Raw genomic sequence first — 25,658 nt, forward strand, 5'->3', positions numbered from 1 at the left:
GTGGCGCAACAATTATCGCACTTTAAATCAGACTTCCAAATGTATAGCTTACTTTATTCTTCAGTGTATACAGCAATGTACTTAAAGGGACGTTTATAATTGGAATGTAATATGGCAGTGTATTGATAGTTTAGTAAGCATTAGAAACACAAGGAGAAAGTGTAGGTTTTAAGGTAAAAGTCTTGTGTTAGCAGACAAAAACTGTAAACCTTTACTTTAAAGCAAGTACGGGAAAAAATTGTTGATTTGTCAATGTCAAATGTCAACTTCAGCAAGGCACCCAAAAATTGATGTGCATGGAATACAGCTAAAATGATATGATCCAAATGAAATGTAACTATTTAAATCAGCAACCTGTAAATACGTACTAGAATCTTTGGTATGCCTGTTAGGATAAAGTTTTAAATACAACAATTGCCCCATATCTAGTATGTTATCAATATTCGCACTGTTCCAGTTAGCAGCATCCATAATCATTAAATATACCAGGGCTACAAGACTGTTTATCATGCATGTACTGGCTCCAGATGTGGTACCCAAATATTTAGGTGAACCTTGATGAAAATTACCTGCAATCACTAATTTACCTTGACCTGTTATGTCACAGTTTGAAGTAGGACCAGGATTGCTTTCTATATCACCACTTAGCAACAGAATCATTCTCATATAGTACAAATAAAGTTGCATAATCCACACAGGAAAAAATCTTTTTATTACAAACTTTAGTTTGTATACAATGACAAATTCAGAAGACCAAATACATACTTCTATATGCATGATTTCTCAGTCAGAAAGTCTTCTCTGTAATATAATATAATATTGGATATGGTACCGTTGTATAATTTATATGGTACTAATAGTATGGTAAAAATATGGTATATAATGGTATAATATATACTGGTTCAATCTGGAGTACTTTGGTAAGCAGTGTATGTGACAGTACGTTAACAAAATTGAAAGACAAAAAAATCTTCTTTTAAACCCAGATCCTGTAAAAAAGCAAAAAAAGTACATTTAAACAAATAGGTTCAAACAAGTCACATTGGACGTAGATGGCGCTGTGACAGCAACAAGATGGCGTCCGTCGTCACGATATTAGACTAATTCAGGTCATTTAAAAATTGCAGTTAACTTGCTACGAAATTGCATTGTGATATCACAGTGATTTTTTTCGAATACAGCATTTGCAGATGCCAATTTCTACAAATCTGCCTGCTCTGCACATCCCTAAAATCACCCTGTCGACCGTTGCCGACTAACATCCAAAACATAGACTGTGACATGGCGAGACATCGTTAAAATGAGAATGTTGACAAAATATTCTCACATACATTCCACTTAAAATAAAAAAAATGCGGCCAGACACAAAAAATCGATCACAGAAAACTTATTATTTTTGTAAATAATTAACTTGTTAAAAGATAGATACCGGAATACCAGTAACGTAGACAGTGTGGGAGTCACCAAACGACTCCTGGGACCGCCCGGGCTCCTCCCGGGAACGTCCGGTCCACAAAAACGGTTAAATACACTCCTTGTGGTTAGAAACGTGCATAATTCACATGACACACAGCAAAAATAGAATATATTTAAATGTTATTGCTCAATATTGTAATTTCGATCGTTGACACAAATGACGGCCATCGCACGGCTACGGACATCGTCAAAATCTGAACAAATTACCTCTATAGATCGGCAAAGATACAAGTCCCAAACATTCATATATCATAGTACTTACAAATATATCATGTACTTACCAAATAATTTATTGATCTTCAAACTATTCAGTATTAGCGCGAAGTCACAGAAAGCATCCATAAAAAAATTGTCCTACAGGAGGTTTTTTACCATTTACCTTATTGAAGCGAATTCACTCCCATGATGCAACAGTAGAACACATTGCCTGAACCCGAAGATCATGCTTCGTTTAGCATGATCGAGGTACGTGGTAAAAATATTGATATCTTTATTGCAATCATAATCAAATCAGGATATCAAACAAAATACGAATAAAGGTAACATTCTGACAAACCAACATAATACTACTACTTTATTGACATTAATTTAACAACATAAAAACAACTTTGTATTGGATGCATGTAATTTATAGTCCAACTTAATCAGAATCTGCACATTTTCGGGTCTAAAATAGGTGCCAAACGCTCAAAATTGATCTAATCTCAAAACAACTTTACGTGCATATGTATACCTTCATGACATGTATGTGTACCAAATTTGAATGGAATCCAGCAAAGTGTGTCTGAAATATGACGATGCACGCACGCACAGAACCAAAAACACTACTTCCCGTTTCGGACTACCGTCCGAACGGGAACTAAAAAGCATTAATAACAAACGTAATAAAAGATAAAATTAAAATAAGATTATAGCCAAAATAATTATAGCCCGTACACTATATCAGATATAAATCAGATTGCACTTGTCTGGGTCACACGCCAAACAATCTGGTGTTCAATACCAGACGTTTAAACAATAGCAATAACACGACCATTGCTATCACATATTACGTTACAGTTTAACTATCCCACTCTAAGAGAAACGGTAATCCCAGCAGTTAATGACAATTGCAATCCTATACATTACATTACAGAAAAATGTTTGTATTCTACGAAAAGTCACCAGAAGTGGTATACATAAACTTAGAAACAACTAAATCTGAAACTTAACACCATGTTTGTGAAATTGCATATCATTTGATGACAAGGAATTAACAAATTCTTTATTGAAATTATACTTTTGTTTGATTTATTTTATCTTTGTGAATATATTCAGTGCGACATAATGTGAACGTGGATACACTTGTAAAGCAAAACAATGTGTTACAATGAGCTATTATTGTTAACTGCATATAAATTGGATGTGCCCAGTCATTAGAGTATAGCATTACAATTGTTATTGCTCGATTTCAATTCAGAAAGAACCATTCCAACAAAAATGAAACATCCAGCATCTAATTTTCAAAGTTTGCATATGCCTCCCATGAGTTTATTTATGTTCTGTAATCAAAATTACAGATAATTGGAAGATAAGTTTCATTTATTTTCATGTTCCCAATGCTTGAGCTGAATAATACATAATAGGTCATTATCTGTTTTAATTGTATCCTTTGAAGATGGGAGCCCTCTCATTTCCAAAGTAAGGTTTTGCAATAGCATACATTTATATTTGACTAACTAATAGCCATGTTAGTTCTAAAAAACACATTTGCATATGTCAATCATTTCTCTGGTATTGTGGATGTTATTCAAACTTGGTTTGAATATTGCAGATGGCTTTAATGCACGTCTGCATTGTAATTTAATCCAAAATGCCGACTGCTGACCATGTTTTATTTTCATACGTAAATCTTTCCATTGACCCCAACTCAAAACAAGGGAATCGCAACAAGAAACGACACAAAGACAAGTTATAAAAATTGAATATTGTATATATAGGTAGTCACTAAACCATGTACTTTCACACTCAAGCAAGAGAATAGACATGTTGGTGAACTAGCCTTGCACTGTGAGTGTTTTATTGTTTACACTAAAGTTTTTTTCACAAATAAAAAAATAAAAAAAAAAAGAACTGCAGACCACACTTCTTTATATTTTTTTAGTGGGCAAGCCATGTTTCCACATACAAAAATACACATAATATTTCTATTTAATTTATTTTATTTAAAAAAAAAATATTTTAGAGGCATAACAATACAACGACTAGATTTGGTGTCACAGTTTGCTCCCAATTCATACTGGAATATTGCCAGCAATAATTAATAAAGCTTGGTCAGAAAACCATTTATTCCCGACATCATATTCAATGGCTAGTTCTCAGGATCTACAACAGTAAATAAATAAACAGAAATCATTTTGATGCGTGGTTTTTAGACGACACTGCCATATCGCACAGATATTCAACACCACCATATCGATTTTGGATTTGGACCATACCATTTCAAGCTGCAGGGTGTCTAAACAATGACTCAACAAACAATAAACACATCTTCCACCCACCACACAAATTTTAGCCACAATTGAACAACCAAGAAAGCAACAAATATCAGGCTGCATCTTGAAAACAACGAGATACCGCACTACAACCAGTCATTACAAACATGAAATCCTCCACCCCTCCCAGTACACCCTACAGCATTAATGGTTCCTATACTCATTTGCATCTATGTACAACAAGCTTAGCCAATAGATGCACCTGACTCATCAAACTTTTGACCAACCACTCATTCTAAATATTGTTGAGTGAGAGCGCTATTTACTAATGAGAGGAATCATTTAAATATATATATATATATATATATATATATATATATATATATATATATATATAGTATGTGCTCAGAAGGTATCAACTAACATGAACTTAAATGAACAATGAATTCAGCATAATACAATTACAATGTGCCAAGACGCATAAAATCAGGTAACGGAAAAAGATTCACAAAACGGAATGGACACTAAGATTACCTAGTTTCGAAAGTCAACTTTAATCTTCGGCTCAACGACGGACGATGACAATTGGCGACTGACTAAAATTGACCCGTGACCCACATTTATAGTGATCAAAGACTCCTTAAGTTCTAGTAAATTACATCATTGATTAACGCCCTCTCGTTAGCGTATATTGTAATACAAAAAATACATATCTATAATTACTAATATCCAACCCCATTACCAGCCAAAGTTCATAAGGTCAAAAGAAGGCTGTATTATTCTTCAGTTATTGTTATATGCGTCTCATCGGGAAACTGGCTTATGGGAAAAAAACTAAGAATGCGACGCTATTTTGCATGGTCTGGTGACAAACCCTGAACATATTGTGACTGATGCATGTATAATTCAACCACAACTACCATTTTTGACTTTGAAGTGGGAAGGCGAACCCCAGTGTGAAATATATATGCCAACCATTTTTTTCATATGCAAATGCAAATGCATATGTCTTTGATATACAACCCGAGTGTGTATCCACTCACCTCTGCTACCTGATTGCAATGAAGAGCGATGTTATTCCCCCGGTCTCCTGTGAACCATGTGCCTTTAAGTCTATCAGAGTCTGTGGGTTCTGCAGAATTCATCTTTACTTTACCAATATTACAAATGTCATGGAGGACTCAATGTTCTATATGTAGTTATCTGGACATAATTACGTAACAGTAATTGTGTTGCGTTACCTCGTATTTCTTCACTAATAGAAGACGCAATTCTACCAAACCAAGGTTACTTAATGACACTGAACTCGCTAGTATACTCGAAATATACTACATAAACATGACCTATTATTGGTTATATTCATTATAATTTGTATGTATATTTGCCTCATTATAAATTCATTGGTTATGTGGCCATACAATCTGTAAATTCAATAGTATTTACCATTTTCCATACTATTTAATAATGTGGTTTGCAGTGTGTTTTTTTACGATTGGGTCTGCAATACACACAACCCTATTGAAAAAAACAGGCCCTGTCGACATGCGCCCTCTATTGGCAAGTGTAACATGATGGTTGTTTTTCAAAACGCTGCACAAGATTGGATAAAAGTAATGCTTGTACTGCAATTTGTCAATGCATATATTAATATGTTTGATATCAAATAAACTATTATTGCGAGAGGTATGTTTTGTGAAGTATCAGATTATTTATTTGTTTAAGTTCTGATTTTGATAAACGTCATTTTACAGAAATACATTATGTTGTGCTTATAGGGTCAGGTGTACTATAAATACGCTCTTAAACAATAGGGATTATTTCCTTGCTTGTCACGCTATAGTAAACAGCTCCAGCCAATCTCCGGTAAAAACTCGTTTTCTCGAACTTACATGTCATGCCAAAGTGGATGTATGTGACTATGAATATCAGCAGTGTCTGTGTGCAGTATTTATGACAATAAATAGTGTACGAGCTGAGATTTGAAATATTCTGAAACGCATTCAAATGACACCCCTATAATCAAAATGGTTTTGCACATTGACGCAATACAAAATGGCTACTTTGTAGTTACTGATTCTGTTTTCTTTTAATATAATATTGAAGAATCTTGTTAGGTATTGGTGACTGCCTGATATCATTGCTGTTCATTGTATTTCATAAGTGTGTACAGCCATTCATGAGATGATAAATATTTGGTGTCATGGGTTGAAATCTTGCTTTGTAATAGGTGATTTTCCGTTCAACATGCGAGATCTCGCGAGATGCATGAACATCGAACGTCTGCCGCAAAAATCGAACGATTTGATTTTGAACTCTAATTTCTTTATTTCGTAGCTCACATCGACCGGCCGATCTTCGACAGAGGAATATTGCTTTCGAATACCGTCACTTAATCGAAATTGCCTATCATCAAATGTGTACAGCACATGCATGGAAATGCCTCCAAAATATTTTCGCGTTTGTCGAATCCCACCCGATGTTTGACCCCACTACGACGCTATGATCTTTGTTTGTCCTGTTTTTACGTTCGATTTCACGCATAACGCGTGATTTTCCCAGTGAACGGAAAATGACCTATTTCAGTTGGTGTGCAAGCAAGTTCTGGTTCACAGGTGGTAACATGTGGCCTAAATGGCTTCACTTTGACGGTTAATCAAACAGACACACACGGCACTGTTTCGGGTAATAATTAAAAAATGAAAAGGTTACCGGATGCGTATCACATAGAATGTGTCATTTATTTCAGCACTAGTATAAAGTACATCTCAGTTATGAACGATCTGTTTACTATTTGCAACCATAACCTATTTCACAGCAGATGCACAAATATGGAGGTCTATCACAACAAACGCGTTTCTGTGGATCCAATGTATCCTCATCATCCCAGGCACTGCAAAGAAAACGAGTCATGTTATCGTACATAAATTAGGCAAAAAAATACAACGCATTCACAGAATATAACATGATTATATGAGTAATATAACAACGCTAATAATATTTAATATTTCATTCCTATTCTTATTAAATATTCTCTGATTTATTGTAAAGTAGTGAGTGAATTCGAATTAGTAATGTTAAATTTGGAAAACAATTTTGAATGTGCATATAATTGGAATATCTACATTTGGATATCGAATCACCTACCACAATTAGCCAAATACTCGTTATTCGTTTGTTCAATCAATGTTACATTTGGCATGTGTCATACCACGTTCTCATTTTATGCGGTTTGTCTGTCATAGTCGTTTTTATAAATTGCTATTTTTTAAAAAAATCATTTGGATAATTGTTATTGCCCATTATCAAGTCTATCCAAATCTCAAGTTTCTCTTCAACAAATCCAGTCATTCTGTAGGAGAATATTGTTAGGTTGGACATTGTATGCACGGTTTGACAAATCACTATGATCTATTGTAAATTGGTACAATTCGCAGTTTGAAAAAATAAAATAAGTTTTTTTTTTAATATTGACATTTAATTTGGTTTCATAACTCAAACAAAAATACAATAAAAACATAATCGTGATGGCTTCACTAAATATTCTTTGTCTTCTAGGTGAGCTTGCACAAAAATGTATTCATGAAAGACGTCGGAGCTTTTTAGCACTGTAGTAACATCTTGCATTATCAACGAAATTGCTAGCTATAATATATTAGTGTTTTTAAAAACATGTAATATTTCTCAATATTTTATGTGAGAAAGCAACATATTTGTGTATAAGCCAGGTAGTAAATAAATTTCACAGGCGACGTCTTTAACATATTTCTGTTTCGTGTGTTTATAAAAAAAATCATTTTCCATGAATAAGCTGTGTATATATTTCATAGGGTTCGTTTTAATTTTCATGTTGTTAGGTTGGAATGCAACAAGGAAATATCCAACTGAAGTTCGTTTCCTATAATGTTATGTTTATCGGACTATTGTCAAATACAACACTAATTGGCAACACAGTAAAAGTTCTGTATTGTAAAATATTTCGTTGGCCCCCACAAAGCAGGTGCAACTGGACTTGTAAATTTCCATTTACGACTAAATATCATAGTGGCAACACTATATATATAATCTTCAAAAGTGTGTCAACAATATGACAAGCGTTTATAAAATATTTCTTTGAAAATGATAACCAAAGCATTGTGTCGTATATTGTCTACTTTAAATTGAAAAGACCATGCATAATTTTATTGCGTCATCAAACCTGAAATATCTCAATAAATAGCAAGCTGGTCATACCTTCTCAGAATTCGGTCAAAGGTCTTATAATCTTCCAGTTTTACCCGTGGCTGTAAAATGAACAACTAATTGAATGTAATATCATGTTAACCGTGTGTGTACATTGTCTTGTGTAAAAAAATAATTCTGTATGCGTAATTGGTTGTAATGTTTTTTATAATATATGAAACACTCAGTTTACAACTAGAGATGTAATCAGACCCCCTGCTGTATTGAATAAGTGTCAAGACAATTTCAATCAATCATAAGATAGATAGAGCTATATATGTCATAGATTATCTAGCTGGGAAGTGTGGGTTATCATGTGAATGGTGCTGATTGTGAATAGACAGAGGGAATCTCTGATGACCCAACACTTCTCGTAGTTTATAAGGATTGGATAAAGGAGAATGAGATATCTGGTTTTCGACCCCTAAATCCCAAATTTCGGATAAAAATCAATTCTGTTCCATACAAATAATATTTTTATCGGACACCCCTTACATCATTGTATACTAATTTTCTAGACGCCAATTTTCACAATACTTACCTTAGCACAAGCCTGGTTCAGCAGAACAAGAGACAGCATGACAATGAGCATCACTCCATTCATGATGAGCGTATCTGATTGGTATTACTTTTACAACTCTATTACAAGAAATAAAAAAAAATATATTTTATTGTATTAAAAATGGTATTTTTAAATATTTACTGCAGACATATGCGACTCCTGTCATGCCAGAAAGACTGTTTCAAACATCTTGAAATAGCGCAGATGAACGACAGTGACAAATTGAGAAAATTCACAGTCAGCATTCACGACATTACAAACAACATGTAGTCTATAATTACACACATAGAAAGTCACAAATTAGGGATCAGAGCGATTAGTTAAAATTGCGTATGTAACCAATTCTCTCGGCCAACAGTGGCAACTACTGTATAAAATTAGTTTAATTACTGGCAAATATCAAACATAAATTCCAATGCAACTTTCTAGTTTCACAGTTTTTTTTAATGCTCTGAAAAAACTAGCGTTGAAATCAGCAGAAAAAAACGTACGTTTTAATTAGTTCAACATTCATTACTTACTAAAAAAAACAAATAACTAGGAGTAGCTTCAAAGCTTTGTTTGCATACAATATGTACTTAGGTTTGGACCATTTGTTTTTTGAATAAAAAAAATGCGAACTGTAAATCACTATTGTAATAAAATATTTGTCACTATATGACATAAAGAAAAAATGTTTCCAACAGCTGTTGTCGTGTCATCTCTGAACACAGTAGATTCACTTGAATTGCTGCATCATAAGAATATGCCTATTTCTCCTGCCAAGATAAGGGGGCACAGAGTACATGAAGAAACTAGGTCATATATAATCGATGTAAATGATTCTGGTTTGTGGATTAATTAATAGCAGAGGGAAAATTAATATCAGCATTTCAATATTAATTTAAATAAAAGAAAGCTTAGAAAGTACTCCCGTGTGCTGAGGGTATTGGAGACACGAGACAATGTAACAGACCATATATGTGTCAAGTTTCATTGAAATGTGATTAGAACCAACAATTATAAATTATTATGCTAATTATGGAAATAATAGATTTTAACCCAAAACTAATCAGGTTTGCACATTGACCTAGAGCATCTATGTACCAAGTTTCATTGAAATTGAATAATTAGTACTGTAGATATCCGTGTGAAAGCTTGCAATTGATATGTACAGATTTTAACCCCAAATTAATCAGGTCTGGCTATTGTCTTAGAGCTTTTATGTACTAAATGTTGAGATGTGATGATTAGTATTTGAGTTATCAGTAAAGTTGAAAATTGGTTAGTTATGCAGATTAGATAATTATTTACCCCAAAACTAAATCAGGTCCCTGCATAGACCTACATTATCTATGTCCCAAGTTTCATTGAAATGTGACTATTCATACTTAATATATCAGTGTAAAAGCTGAAAATTAATTATGCAAATTATGTGATTAATGTGCACAAATATTTAGTCCAAAACAATGGATCTCTGCATAGTCCCAGAGTATTTATGTTCAAAGTTTCATTGCAATGTGATAATTACTACTTGAGATATAAAGCTGAAAATTAATTAATTAAGCAAATCAGGTAATTAATATGTACTGATATTACCCTAAAAAATATCAGGTCTGTGCAGTGCCCTATGATATCTATGTACCAAGTTTCAGTGAAATTTGATTAGTGGTTCTTGAGATAATGGTGAAAAAAGTGACATACATACATACATACACACATCCATACATACATTTCTAATTTTTATTCGCAGGTATAAAAAGGATATTTACATTTCTGTTATTACATGACTAAAAAGGATAAAAATATAGGTTTACAAGAAAACCAAGATATCAAATTCGAATAAATATGACGAGTAAGTATTGTTCATGTAACCACGACTTCTGTCGAGTTGCGCCAATGGGTATTAGACCCATGGGGTTAATTTGTTGTCCTCAAAGGAGGATATTAGTGTAGGTAGGCCACACATGATTGGGTTAAAATCACCTAGAGTAGTTCATTTTGTATTGTGAACGAGACCCTCATTTTTATTATTTAGTCAGCATTGAGTTGTATTAACCAGCGCGTTTTGTTTTGAAGATCTTTCTGGTGTCAAGGATAATTTGTATAAATTATGTCGGTGACCTAGTTTTTGAGTTATATTTATATTTTGAGTTATTTTTATATTTGTCTTGTATATTCCTAGGAGTAAGCAGTATTTCTTTTGTTCATTATCATGCTATTTTGACAGGGAATTTTCTTGTGTTATAAAATTTATGAGTGTGTTCTAATTTGACGCAGTATGGGCTAAACGGCATGACTTTTGTTGACAAGTTGGTCTTGAAAGTTGCTATGTGAGTGACGTCATGATTTCAACACGCGTAGGGCATGACCAGTTGTTTTTTTTAGAGGGTTTTGCTGCGCACTGCCAATGACATTGTATTGTGTCAGCGCGTTGTTTTTTTTGCTCCATAGGTTGTATTATTGTATAGTACTATTATAATTTTAGATGATATAAATTTCGTAGTTAGGGTTTAAATATTTAGAGTTGCAGGGATTTTAGATTGGTCCCACGGCCTTCTTGCAATTGGTACGAGCCTACCTAAGAGCGAGACGGAGGCAGGCGGTTGTTATGGCGGATGTTGTGAGCTGACGTGCGACAAGAAGTCTCCGGAACATTTTGAATATTTCTACATTTTTGACGGACTATGTGCTCGGAAAGTCAATAATCAAGCTGCAGAGAAACTCAGCGTGGATGTGACAGAAATTCCGGATCTTTTGAAGTTTTTCAAGCATCGTTTATTGTGTACGAAGAAATCAAGTTTGTGGACCGACAGAACCGCCGTTGAAGATACGTGAGTCCCGTATACTGTGTCCATAAAAACTTCAGTTGGACCCATTTCGATAGTGCATGCCATATGTTTTATAATCTAAGGTTCCTTAGTAATTTCCCCATATGAGTTGTTTTTATTGTAGCGTATAATTTTAATTTTTGTTACGACATAGTGTATTTTATCGTCCTTTGAATTTACCGCCCTATAGAGTACGCTATCAGTGTAGAGTTTCGGGAGTACCGGATTCAATGAATAACTTGTTGCATTTATAGTAATTTTCTCTTGATTGTTCAATGAATCTGGCTACTTAGTGTTTATCGTGTGTTTTGACGTTTTCATTGTCTGTGCGACTGACATATATTTGGCCTTTCCGTCGCACTATTCAGCGTACCGCGCGCTCAGTTTTCTGTTTTACATTTTCGGCCATTCCGGCTAAAATTGTTGTTATACGGGTTTGTGCGTTTAAGCGTTAGGGAGCATAAACCGTATTTCTATTGCGTTTGTTACATATTCCTGTATTGAGAACTAAACATTATTACATAGATTGTTCTGTGGTATATCTTACGTAGACCCCTTTAACTATTCTTATGTTTGGCCTATTTGTTAAAGGGTGAGTACTAAATTGTTATACTTACTGACATTGTGGTAAGTTGTAAATTTTGAGTGGATTTCTGTTACTGATAGGAGAAATTGTATTGGGCATTTAGTATTTTCTATTCTGAAATTACTAAGTCTAGTGTATACATTTTGCTGCTTTAGGCTAAACTATATTGATGTTGTGTATAGTTAGCCAGTGTGCAATTTTTTGTTGTTATTTATTAAATCATTTTTTGTGAGAAACTATTTCATGTGTGTTTGGTCATACACCTCCCTTGCTCTGGTAAATATCGGTGAAGCTGTCCATGCCATAACCCGAACCTGTGTTATAAATTTGTCTGCTTCGAGTGCCTCTACTGTGACGTTAGGGAGACCTGTTGTCACTGGTTACAAAGGTCACTAGAGGGTCACTGAGAGAGGGCTTACAGACTGGCGCCCAACTTTTGATGGCCGTGTTATGGTGTAAACAAATTGTTGACAGCAGAATTTTTTTTACTTGTGCAAAAGGTGTGAGAGAAAATCCAGTTTTTCACATGCTCTGTCCTTTTAGTTTGTAGAGTGGAGAAACTGTATTTTTTTGCCTAGTGAGATCTTATGTCACTGAACCTGTGATTTGCATCCTGCTATGCGCGCTTGTTGATTTTTTGTGTGGTGTATGTAGGCTTAGTTTTTTTTTTCTCTGCCTATTTTGTGGGGTGATTGTGCGAATCATACCTTACATATTATATTGTTGACCTGTAAACACATAGTGCTAAGGTAAGTATTGTGAAAATTGGCGTCTAGAAAATTAGTATACAATGATGTAAGGGGTGTCCGATAAAAATATTTTCATTCAAGTTTTATTGTCCCCTATGCTGATTTGTGAGTTTTTTCACTGGTGACTATATTACTGTGAGTTTGAGTCTGGAAGTGTATTGTGATTATTTGAGCTTATTGCCTGGTGGGGGTTTCTCGATACTAGGGATACACACACCACTATAATATGGCTACTGGAGGTAAAGAACCAGGAGGCATTGGTCTAAAGGATGTTGACGATAAGGCTAATGGATGGAACACCCCCATGAATGTTAAGCCACATGGTATGTATAGCAGACTGAGGGAGTCCCTTCGTAGTAAAGAAAGAGAACAAGAGAAAGCGAAGATAGAGGATGATAAGCGTAGCCTTTTAGACTTGGTGAATATTAAGTTGGACCAGGAGGAATATGAGATTAAACAGGAGGAATATAGGAGAAAAGCACGTGAAGCACTAGACAAGGAAGAGAAAATTCAACGTGAAAAAGATGAAGCCCAGGAATTTGAAAGAGTCTTGTGTCTAGAAAGGGAGAGACGAAGTGAAGAGCGCCGCCAAAGAGAAAAGAGACGAGAGTATAATAGACTTCCATCTACCCCAGGATACTGGGATAGTGATCGTGGTAGAGAAGCAGATGACCATATGCGTAGAGTGGCGAGTCATCAGAGTTATGCCAAGCCGCCAGTGGCCAGTTTCTCTGGAGAAGGCTGCAAGGGAGATGTGTCCTACAGAGCTTGGAAAGCACAAATTGAAGGCCTTAAGACTGACCCGACTTTGTCAGCTAGCTCTCTAACAGCTGCTGTACGTCGAAGTTTGAAAGGGGAGGCAGGTGAATACGTTATTAATTTGGGACCCCATGCAACAATTGATGAAATATTTAAGGCATTGGACTACCCCTATGGAGAGGTAGGTGATGGTTATGCATTGATGCAAAGTTTCAATAGGAACTGTGACCAGAAAGAATCGGAAGATGTTAAACGGTTTGGTATGAGACTGCAGCTGAAATTGAATGCTGTTAAAGAACGAGGAGGAATAGCAGAGGCTGATATGGACAAAACACTCAAGACTGCATTCTGGTCCCATTTGAAAGACCCAGTTATAAAACAGACATTAAGACAGAAATACCTAGATAAAGGGCCTTTTCGCGAACTCTGGTTAGAGGCACGAGTGGTTGAACAAGAGAACGCTGATTGGTTGAAAAGGGAGTGCAGAGAGGATACCCCTAAGAAGACGGTCGCAGCAAGACTACACCAGACGAGGGTGGATGATAAGGAGGAGTCGGCTTAAAGAAGTCCTCATGTGAAAAGTGCACAGACCACAGTAGATGATAAAAAGATGGAATTGTTGACTGAGGCAGTATCAATGAGTACTAAGATGATGGCGAATGTACAGGAACAGATGGATAAAATGTGGGCTAGACAGAATGAAATAGAGTTGAGAATGCATAGCACACAACAGTATCAGTCATTCTCTGGTGTTCCGCCACACAACTCAACACAACCAGCTGCTGCTGTAAATCCTGTTCAAATGATGGGTACTAATACAAATACTGAACCTGTTATACGCACTCAGAGAGAACCTATGAGATGTTACGGTTGTGGTGAGATTGGTCACAGGGTCAGCCGTTGTCCTTTGGCTCAAAAAAGAAGTGGACGTTCTGGTGGACCAGTAGTATGCTTCAATTGTGGTGAAAAGGGACATATTTCTCCGCGATGCCCTGAGACAAATGTTAAGGCGGGCACATGTACCACAGCTGAAACTTCTGTCCAGGGGAAATATCAGCCAAAGGGTCCAAGTGGAGCTGCTAGGCCACCCATTAACCAGGGGAGGCATCCCTCAAAAGGAGGTTTTGCTATGTCTGCTAAGCAGGAGAGAATACCATACCTGATGAAGACTGATCCATGGAAGCGGATTGTGGGCATTGCTCCCGAAGAGACAATGTTTGCTAATGGGAAACCTTTTAAATGTCTTCTTGATTCTGGTTCTCAGGTGTCAACCATTTCGCATTCATGTTACATGGAGAATTTCAAGGACTGCCCTGTGGATCCCTTGCCGAGTGAGTTTGTGGTAACAGGAGCTGGAGGAGAAGTCCTTCCTTATATAGGATATGTTGAGCTTAGGCTGTCATTCCCATTGGAGCTATTTGACTCCCTAGAAGAGTATGACACGGTGCTTTTGGTATCTCCAGATAATGACTACAATGTAGACATACCCTTCACAGTTGGGACGAACATACTTTTTAAATACATAACCATGAGACGAAGGACACGCAGTCAACAGCGGGTACACTCAATGTCAGTAGTGGGACAAAAGATATGTAGGCAAATAGAAAGGCGAGATAGATTTGTAGGAAGTAAAGGCCGACTGGGTGAGGTGCGAGCGTTAGTTCCCTATCCAAGGACAATACGACCTGACACAGACCAGGTCATAATGGGTTGTGTGAAAGGAGGCACACCTGGTGATGCCTATATAGTTACTATTGAGCCTACCCCCCGCACGAAGAGATGTGTGGCTGTGAGTGCAAGTGCCAGTGTTCTGAAGTGTTGTAGTAGACGATCACAAGTGCCTGTGAGGGTCAGTAATACCACTGACACCAATATTTCTATCCGCCCAGGAGAGGTGTTGGGTGAGGCACATTCTGTCAGCTGGATAAAAAGTCCAGGACAACGATCAGCAATGGCTGAACACCAAAGTGAGGATGAAAAGGAGCCTGGGAATACTGGAGTGACTTTCTCTGTTGAAGGAGTTGATGTTGACTTGACAGAGGCCGATCTAAAACCAGGAGAAATAGCTGCTGTCAAACAGTGTTTCAAGGAAGAACACCAGGTGTTTTCAAAGAATGATAATGATTTGGGAGTATGTGCCCTAGTTCAACACAGGATTCGATTAACGGACGATATTCCAGTGAGTGAATGACACAGACGTATTCCCCCAGGGATGTATGAGGAGTTGCGCCAGATATTGAAAGGAATGTTAGACTGCGGGATTATTCAGGAATCCCACAGCCCTTATGCTGCACCCATTGTCTTGGTTGGCAAGCGGGATGGTTCTATGAGGCTGTGCATAGATTATCGTAGGTTAAATGCGAAGACCATAAAGGATGCTTACGCTTTGCCTCGTATTGAGGAAGCCTTTGATGCCTTGAGAGGAGCAACAGTATTTTCAGTGTGTGATTTGACACATGGTTTCTGGCAGATCATGATGGATCCTAGAGATGTTGAGAAGACTGCCTTCACCACACCAGTGGGACATTTTGAATGCCGTACCATGCCTATGGGATTGGCCACAAGTCCAGCTGGATTTCAGAGGGTGATGGAAAAGTGTTTGGGCGAGTTACTTTATAATGGTTGTATTGTATATATTGACGATATAATTGTTTATGGGAAGTCTGTGGAAGATCATCTCAACATGTTGAGGAAGGTATTTCAGAAGTTACAACAGGCAGGGTTGAAACTGAAGCCTCGGAAATGCAAGTTCTTTAGAAAGTCAGTCAAGTTTTTGGGGCATGTTGTCTCAGCTGAAGGGATACAGACAGATCCAGCCAAAACAGAGGCTCTGAAGTCATGGCCTGTTCCTCGGGATGCTCGTGAGGTCAAGACTTTCTTGGGGGTCACAGGATACTATAGACGCTATGTTCAAGGGTATTCAAAGATTGCCAAGCCTTTGAACGATCTGACAATAGGGTTATATCAGAGAGTAAATAAGCAAGGAAAAATGAGGATGGTTCGTGCAGCAGAAAGGCCTTCATTTGTTTGGACAGACGAGTGCCAGCACGCATTTGATACTTTAATCGATCGACTGACCCACCCGCCTGTGCTTGCTTATCCTAATTATGCTGAGAAATTTGAGCTGCACACTGATGCCAGTACTTTGGGGCTGGGAGCAGCCTTGTACCAGCAAGAGGGGAAACTGAAACGGGTTGTAGCCTATGCTAGCAGGCGTTTATCTCGGAGTGAGAGAAATTATGCAGCTCACAAGCTGGAGTTTCTCGCCCTCAAGTGGGCTGTGACTGATCGCTTTAAAGACTACCTGTATGGAAGGAAGTTCACTGTAATCACAGACAACAACCCGCTTACATACATCCAAACAACTGCGAAATTAGATGCTACAGGGCATCGTTGGTTGCAAGCACTTGCTGCTTTTGATTTTGAGATATTGTACCGGCCAGGTCGATTAAACGGAGATGCTGATGGTTTGTCGCGAAGACCTTCTCAAGGCCACTCCACCGATAGTGAGGGCCGCCATCATTGGATGGACTGGGTACCGCCTGTCGAAACAGTAAAGATGGGAAGACAATCAGTTAAAGCTTTATGTTCAGAGGTAAAGGAAGGTGAGAAGACAGCCATAGTCCCTGGTGTTGAGGTGATGGGTATAGCTGCTAGCGTCATAGAGCATGACAAAGCTCAGGTGGAGGAGTGGGTAACTCAGTCTGCACTACCCCGTATGTCGCCCATGCAGTGGAGGCAAGAGCAGCAGGAGGATGAGATAATTTCTAGGGTTCGATGGTATGTAGAAAGGAAGAAAAAGGCCACACCTCGGGAGAGGGCTGAGGAAAGCCTGATAGTCCAGTTGGTATTAAGAGAGTGGGATAAGTTGTGTTTGCGTAATGGTGTGCTGTATCGTGGACGGACGGATGTCCATGGAAAAGACTATTTTCAGCTGGTGCTGCCAACAAAGTACCGGGGAACTGCCATGGAGGCCCTCCATGACACCATGGGTCATCCTGGAGTTGATAGAACGCTTGAGCTGTTGCGTTCCCGTTTTTATTGGCCATACATGCGACGGGATGTGGCCCAGCAAATTGAAACATGCAACCGTTGTACTCGAAGAAAAGTCACCCCGGATGGACGCATCCGAGTGCCTATGGGGCATTTAACCTCTAGTCATCCGCTCGACTTGGTTTGCATAGATTTTCTGACCGTAGAGCCCAGCAAAGGAGGGCATAAGGATATATTGGTGATGACAGATCATTTTACGCGTTATACTGTTGCTGTCCCCACCAAGAATCAGACAGCCCGAACCACTGCAGAGGTGTTGATGCAACACTTTTTGTTGCACTATGGGTTTCCGGTGCGATTACACAGTGATCAGGGACGAAATTTTGAGAGCAAGTTGATTGCCGAGCTTTGTAGGTTGCTGGGAGTTCGCAAGACCCGCACTACACCGTACCACCCTCAATCTAACTCACAGTGTGAGAGGTTCAACCGAACATTGATGGATATGATTGGGACGTTAGATGCGAAAGGCAAGGAAAACTGGAAACAGTACATCTCTCCCATGGTACATGCTTATAATTGTACTGTCAATGAGGCGACAGGTTATACACCATATTACCTTATGTATGGTCATGAGCCACGATTGCCTGTAGACTTGCTACTAGGTGTAGACATACCAGATGGTGGTGTCACGGATGATGTGGGAGAGTATGTGGAGAATTGGCAACGATCCTTGAAGCAGGCTTATATCATCGCTAGCAAACATGCTGCGAAAAGGGAAATAGCAAATAAGAGGAGATATGATATCAAGACACAAGAGGCCTTGCTTGTACCTGGTGACCGCATACTGGTTCGAAATTTGAATATACGGGGAAAGCATAAATTGGCAGATCGTTGGGAATCTGAGGTGTACGTAGTGGTGGCGAAGGATCGTGAGGATTTGCCTGTATACCGCATAAAAAGGGAAGATGGACGAGGTCCAGAACGTATCCTGCATCGTAACCATTTACTGCGATGTAGTTCGCTCCCCATACCATATCCAGAGAGACCTTTTGCACCGATCGAGAAAAAGTCACCTTCGAAAGTGCGTCGAGTGACAAGACAAACACATAAGGAAGTGGCTATGGAGTATGATGCAGATGATGATAGCACCAGTAGTAGTGATGATCCTACCGTTATGGTGTGGCGGGTAGAAGATAGTGTAAGCAGGTCAGAACCCACTACACGGGAAAGCGTAGTAGTCCCAGAGAGTCCAGACATGATGGAGAGAATCGATAGTGTCATGGGGAAAGATCTTGCTGAGGAGGAACTAACTTATGAGGAAGTGGTATCAGAGCCCATTGAACCCCATCATGAAGAAAACATAGACTCAACTACCGATACTGAAAGAACTATACCCCGCAGGTCAGGAAGACAAAGGAAACCGCCGAATAGGCTTGGATGGTCTCAACGACAAATACTGCGAAATGAAGAATGCCTCACAAATAGAGACGAATCCGTGGACATTAAATAGAACAATAGGAATGAGATGATGTCCAAGATGTTGGATTTAGTGATGAAGTGCTATAAAATGATGGACAGGAAGAGTTGTTGAATAGTGAGAGATGTAGACTCGCATGACTGGAAGAAGAAAAATTATTAATTAGCTAGGAAAGTTTGGCCTCTAATAAGGACGGGACTTTGGCGGGATTACCAAGCAGTATGAGTTGCCTTTTATTTCTTGTGAATTGTGTGGATACGTGTGTAAGAAAAGCATTTTCACCTGATGTATTAGGATACCCTTCTGGTATCTCTTTGTCTTGATCCTTTAGTGCACTAAGCACATTTATACAGGATTGGTGAGCAGTCAGAGTGTATGTTTCTGCTTTTAGGATTTTTTCCGTGTTACTGATGAGTACTGTGGTGACGTTTGGATTTGTTGTGACTTCTAGCCTTGTCAATGAGACTCCAGATGGGAGTAGTGTGAACTAGTGTGGCTTGGCACCGTAGTATGCCTGGTTTAAGCATGTAGTCTCCGTAATACTGTGTTGCTCATTTACAAACACATACTATTAGTTTTTAAATTAAACCAAACCTGCGTCGTGTGACCTGAAGACGGAGCAGAGGAGGCAAAAATCTCAAACTGGGGTCCCACAGATGAAGATGATCCTGGGGTCTCCGGAAGACAGAAGGAAGATCCGGGTCACTGAACACATGCATTAGTAAGCGAGGACGCTTTAGAATTGAAAGGGGAGGGTGTAACCACGACTTCTGTCGAGTTGCGCCAATGGGTATTAGACCCATGGGGTTAATTTGTTGTCCTCAAAGGAGGATATTAGTGTAGGTAGGCCACACATGATTGGGTTAAAATCACCTAGAGTAGTTCATTTTGTATTGTGAACGAGACCCTCATTTTTATTATTTAGTCAGCATTGAGTTGTATTAACCAGCGCGTTTTGTTTTGAAGATCTTTCTGGTGTCAAGGATAATTTGTATAAATTATGTCGGTGACCTAGTTTTTGAGTTATATTTATATTTTGAGTTATTTTTATATTTGTCTTGTATATTCGTAGGAGTAAGCAGTATTTCTTTTGTTCATTATCATGCTATTTTGATAGGGAATTTTCTTGTGTTATAAAATTTATGAGTGTGTTCTAATTTGACGCAGTATGGGCTAAACGGCATGACTTTTGTTGACAAGTTGGTCTTGAAAGTTGCTATGTGAGTGACGTCATGATTTCAACACGCGTAGGGCATGACCAGTTGTTTTTTTTAGAGGGTTTTGCTGCGCACTGCCAATGACATTGTATTGTGTCAGCGTGTTGTTTTTTTTGCTCCATAGGTTGTATTATTGTATAGTACTATTATAATTTTAGATGATATAAATTTCGTAGTTAGGGTTTAAATATTTAGAGTTGCAGGGATTTTAGATTGGTCCCACGGCCTTCTTGCAATTGGTACGAGCCTACCTAAGAGCGAGACGGAGGCAGGCGGTTGTTATGGCGGATGTTGTGAGCTGACGTGTGACAAGAAGTCTCCGGAACATTTTGAATATTTCTACATTTTTGACGGACTATGTGCTCGGAAAGTCAATAATCAAGCTGCAGAGAAACTCAGCGTGGATGTGACAGAAATTCCGGATCTTTTGAAGTTGTTCAAGCATCGTTTATTGTGTACGAAGAAATCAAGTTTGTGGACCGACAGAACCGCCGTTGAAGATACGTGAGTCCCGTATACTGTGTCCATAAAAACTTCAGTTGGACCCATTTTGATAGTGCATGCCATATGTTTTATAATCTAAGGTTCCTTAGTAATTTCCCCATATGAGTTGTTTTTATTGTAGCGTATAATTTTAATTTTTGTTACCACATAGTGTATTTTATCGTCCTTTGAATTTACCGCCCTATAGAGTACGCTATCAGTGTAGAGTTTCGGGAGTACCGGATTCAATGAATAACTTGTTGCATTTATAGTAGATTGTTCTGTGGTATATCTTACGTAGACCCCTTTAACTATTCTTATGTTTGGCCTATTTGTTAAAGGGTGAGTACTAAATTGTTATACTTACTGACATTGTGGTAAGTTGTAAATTTTGAGTGGATTCCTGTTACTGATAGGAGAAATTGTATTGGGCATTTAGTATTTTCTATTCTGAAATTACTAAGTCTAGTGTATACATTTTGCTGCTTTAGGCTAAACTATATTGATGTTGTGTATAGTTAGCCAGTGTGCAATTTTTTGTTGTTATTTATTAAATCATTTTTTGTGAGAAACTATTTCATGTGTGTTTGGTCATACACCTCCCTTGCTCTGGTAAATATCGGTGAAGCTGTCCATGCCATAACCCGAACCTGTGTTATAAATTTGTCTGCTTCGAGTGCCTCTACTGTGACGTTAGGGAGACCCGTTGTCACTGGTTACAAAGGTCACTAGAGGGTCACTGAGAGAGGGCTTACATTCAGGTAGGTAGTAACGACACTATTTAAGTATTAATCGTTAATTATAAACAATACAGTTCTCATTGTAATCATCATCGTACTTGTTAATAACAATGTTCATAAGGTGTACATACAGACATACAGACAGACAGGGTAGCTGCAAAGACTCCCTTTTGTGCTTCGTACATGGGAGTCAAAAACAATTTCACTCTGGTTGCATTTAGACGGGAACAATTGCACTGATTTATACTGATTTATTAAAATATGATGTATTTTGACCATAGAAACACCTCTGTTATTTACATAAGAGCATGCGCTACTAATAGAGCAAATACAGTATTGCATGCAACATCTCTTGACAATTTAGCTGTTTTAGTTTAAATACAATTACAGACTTAAACAAAAACAGTGTGAATCTAATTTTCACTATGTTGTATTAAGGCTCAAAACAACGTATATAGAAAGCTGCATTTTTACAAGAATTTACAAGTAATAAATGAAATAAATTAACCCACCTCACTCGCACTTACTACCTCATTCTCACTTTCACCAACCATTCCACTCTCACCACCCACCTCACTCACACCTACTACCTCACTTTCACCACCACCCTTACTCACACCTACTATCTCATTCTCATCACCCACCTTACTTTCACCAACCATTCCACTATCACCACCCATCTCACTCACACCTACCATCTCATTCTCACCACGCACCTCACTTTCACCAACCATTCCACTCTCACCACCCACACCTACCATCTCATCCTCACCGCCCACCTCACTTTCACCAACCATTCCACTATCACCACCGATCTCACTCACACCTACCATCTCACTCACACCTACCATCTCATTCTCACCACGCACCTCACATTTTCTACCTCACTTTCACCAACCATTCCACTTTCACCACCCACCTCACTCACACCGACTATCTCATTCTCACCACCCACCTCACGTTCACCAACCATTCCATTCTCATCACCCACCTCACTCACACCTACTATCTCACTCTCACCACCCACCTTACTTTCACCAACCATTCCACTATCACCACCCATCTCACTCTCACTCACACCTACTACCTCACTTTCACCATCCATCTCACCACCCACCTCAATTTCACCAACCATTCCACTCTCACCACCCACCTCACTCACACCTACCTCACTTTCACCACCCACCTCACATCTACTATCTCATTCTCACCACCCACCTTACTTTCACCAACCATTCCACTATCACCACCGATCTCATTCACACCTACCATCTCATTCTCACCACCCATCGCACTCACACCTACCATCTCATTCTCACCACTCACCTCACTTTCACCAACCATTCCACTCTCACCACCCATCTCACTCACACCTACCGTCTCATTCTCACCACGCACCTCACGTTCACCAACCATTCCACTATCACCAACCATCTCACTCACACCTACCATCTCATTCTCACCACCCACCTCACTTTCACCAGCCATTCCACTATCACCACCCATCTCACTCACACCTACCATCTCATTCTCACCACTCACCTCACTTTCACCAACCATTCCACTATCGCCACCTATCTCACTCACACCTACCATTTCATTCTCACCACTCACCTCACTCACATCAACCAAATATCGTAATGTTTGTTGTTATAGTTATACTAACCAAACGACATGACTGATCGTGTTTAGCAATGAGCTTTTTCCTAAATACATCCTATATATAGAATATGAAATTCATTTGTTGAAACACTAATGATAAAACAAATGCCACTAAATTGTGTCCATTTTCACAAGAACATTTGTACACATATCTGACATATGATAAAAGCGTAAGACACAAGTGTTCAAAATTGTGGCCATTTTCGTCGAAAGTTAAGGAAAAATCACATGACAGGTGCAACTAAATTCTCAAAACAAAAACACGACATCTATATATCATGCTCCCATGGAAGTCACGTAACCACTGGAATTTTTATTCGTGAAATTGCGAGCACATATGTCAAAGAAGTTACCACGTAATCAGAGAGACTGGCAGTTGTCCACAAAGAATAATTTTTAACAATATTTGCGCCCTTTCACAAAAAAACATATGAAATGAAATAATATGAAACGATGCAACAATAGATCGTGTAGTATATTTAGTTATTAAATTAGCATATTCCGTCAGATCTACCAGCAAAAAATGAGACAATAGGTCAGACTAAGTCGCATGCCTAGAAAGCGATGACAATTTGTAAGGCTTCTAGTGGTGCATATTGTGTAGACGAAAATGTTCATTTCAAAATGTGACACAAAATGTTCGAATTTGGTCGCTCTGGGGTTCATTTACACAACATAACATATAGCGTTTTCAGATACAGGTAAAATGTCCACGACTTAAAAATCACTTTTACAGTAAGCCTTGTAAATGGTATATTTATTACACTACCGTTCAAATGAAGAAAATCATTGAACATTCTTGATTTACATACGACCGTGATTAATACCCACAAGTTGTGTTCATATTTACACCCTAACTATGTTTATCTGAATATGAAACTAGCAAGAAGAGCGCACTAAGTTGTAATTCAGATCTCTTCAAAAAAAGTCAGATTTTGTTTAGCATCCCTACTATCACACCCACCCTCCCTAGGAAAAAACCATAATCCTGAAGATAGATCAGTCAGTTCCACAATCACTCACGTCTAACTGCACATTCCCCCCAGTAAAGTTTGGTCTAACTGCTCATTTGCCCAAATACCTCTCTTAGTTGCTTATTTTGGAATGGCCCAATACATTACCAGTTTTTTATTCTTTGGTCTCGGAGCATCCGATCCATCCGGATTATTCTAATCAACATAGGGGTGGTACATGTGAAGACGACCTTCCTAATTTATGTTAATATATTGCCGAGATGTGTGACACACAATGTAAAATATTGCGTTTGAATATCCATTTCATCGCACGATATTTCAGTAAATTGTATACCCTCAAATCCCTATCTGATAAGGATATAACTTTGCTTACTTATATTTACGATCCTCACACAACCCATGCCACCAGGAATATGTCAAGTTTGACTTCAATAAACTCGGAACTAGTTTTTTTTTCAGGATCTATTTGGAAACGATTGTTTCATCACCCACGACCGTATACTGTTTTGACAATCAATGATTTAGTTTATTCACTATATTTTCCGTCATTAAAAAAAGAAAGCAAAATAATAAGTATGACTGTATTCTTATAACATCCAGAATATGTATAAATTGGCAAATTTGAATTACATGAACAAATATTGTTGGTAACGTTTTTGTTTTTCTAATTAGTATTCTCATTCTGGTTTATTTTATGTAAAGTAACTGTTTTACTTCTACTCTATTTCGAGAAAAGCACTTGTAAAGAATATTAACAAAATAAATAAATTCACAAAAACCAACTAGTGGAATGAAGTAAAAAATGTAACTTACCGCAGTTTGTATTTTATGGGCTTCAACTGTGAACACAGTTTCAATATGGTGAGATGAATACCTGCACCCTGGCTATGTATTATATATATATATATATTACATGATTTGCATATTCAATCAGACTTACCGGATAAAATATGATAAAAGGTCAGACGTGTTTCGGGTATCAGACTACATGGCGGGAAATGCAAAATAAAGGCTAGAAGAAATAACAAACAGATGTGTTTTATTGGTACTTTACTAATGTTCAGACTCATTACAGTTGTGTTTTTAGAGGGTTCCCCATAATTGCAGAAGCTGAAGCCTATGGGGCCAATGGTTGCAGAAAGGATAGTCTATGTAACGTCTGTTTAGATAAATTAATTCAAGAAACTAAAATTAGATAGACAATTATTTGACACAACTGATGGTGGTCATACCGTTTAAGTATCCCAAAATGCTATACCGTTATAACTATAGTAACATATCGAGTGATGTAATTAGTCATACATATAAAATAAAATAGAACAACAATACTACCTATTTGGCAACTGTTGCAGGATGGGCACAAGAAAGTGATATATTTGTGCAAATATGATGTTACAAGGAAATAAAGTGTCAACAACAAGTAATGACAGGCAGCCAGTTGGTGATGGGATGATCTCACACCACAGTAAACAATAGAA

The 25,658-nt window shown here is 38.0% G+C and overlaps 2 long non-coding RNA genes across 2 annotated transcripts; both read right to left on the bottom strand.

Annotated features, from left to right (window-relative positions):
- Positions 1–681: 681 nt before the first annotated feature.
- On the bottom strand, positions 682–1,801 carry LOC146732632 (uncharacterized). Its single transcript, XR_014926895.1, has 2 exons — positions 1,758–1,801; positions 682–989 (listed from the first exon to the last, which is right to left on the bottom strand). It is a non-coding gene; the product is annotated as an uncharacterized LOC146732632 (long non-coding RNA).
- Positions 1,802–6,655: 4,854 nt separating this feature from the next.
- On the bottom strand, positions 6,656–25,073 carry LOC144346268 (uncharacterized). The gene is made up of 4 exons (XR_013419496.2): positions 24,994–25,073; positions 8,710–8,807; positions 8,181–8,230; positions 6,656–6,840 (listed from the first exon to the last, which is right to left on the bottom strand). It is a non-coding gene; the product is annotated as an uncharacterized LOC144346268 (long non-coding RNA).
- Between the last annotated feature and the right edge of the window lie 585 nt (positions 25,074–25,658).

Source organism: Saccoglossus kowalevskii, chromosome 17 (genome assembly GCF_978046115.1).
Source record: "Saccoglossus kowalevskii chromosome 17, keSacKowa6.1, whole genome shotgun sequence".
Classification (NCBI taxonomy): Eukaryota; Metazoa; Hemichordata; class Enteropneusta; family Harrimaniidae; genus Saccoglossus; species Saccoglossus kowalevskii.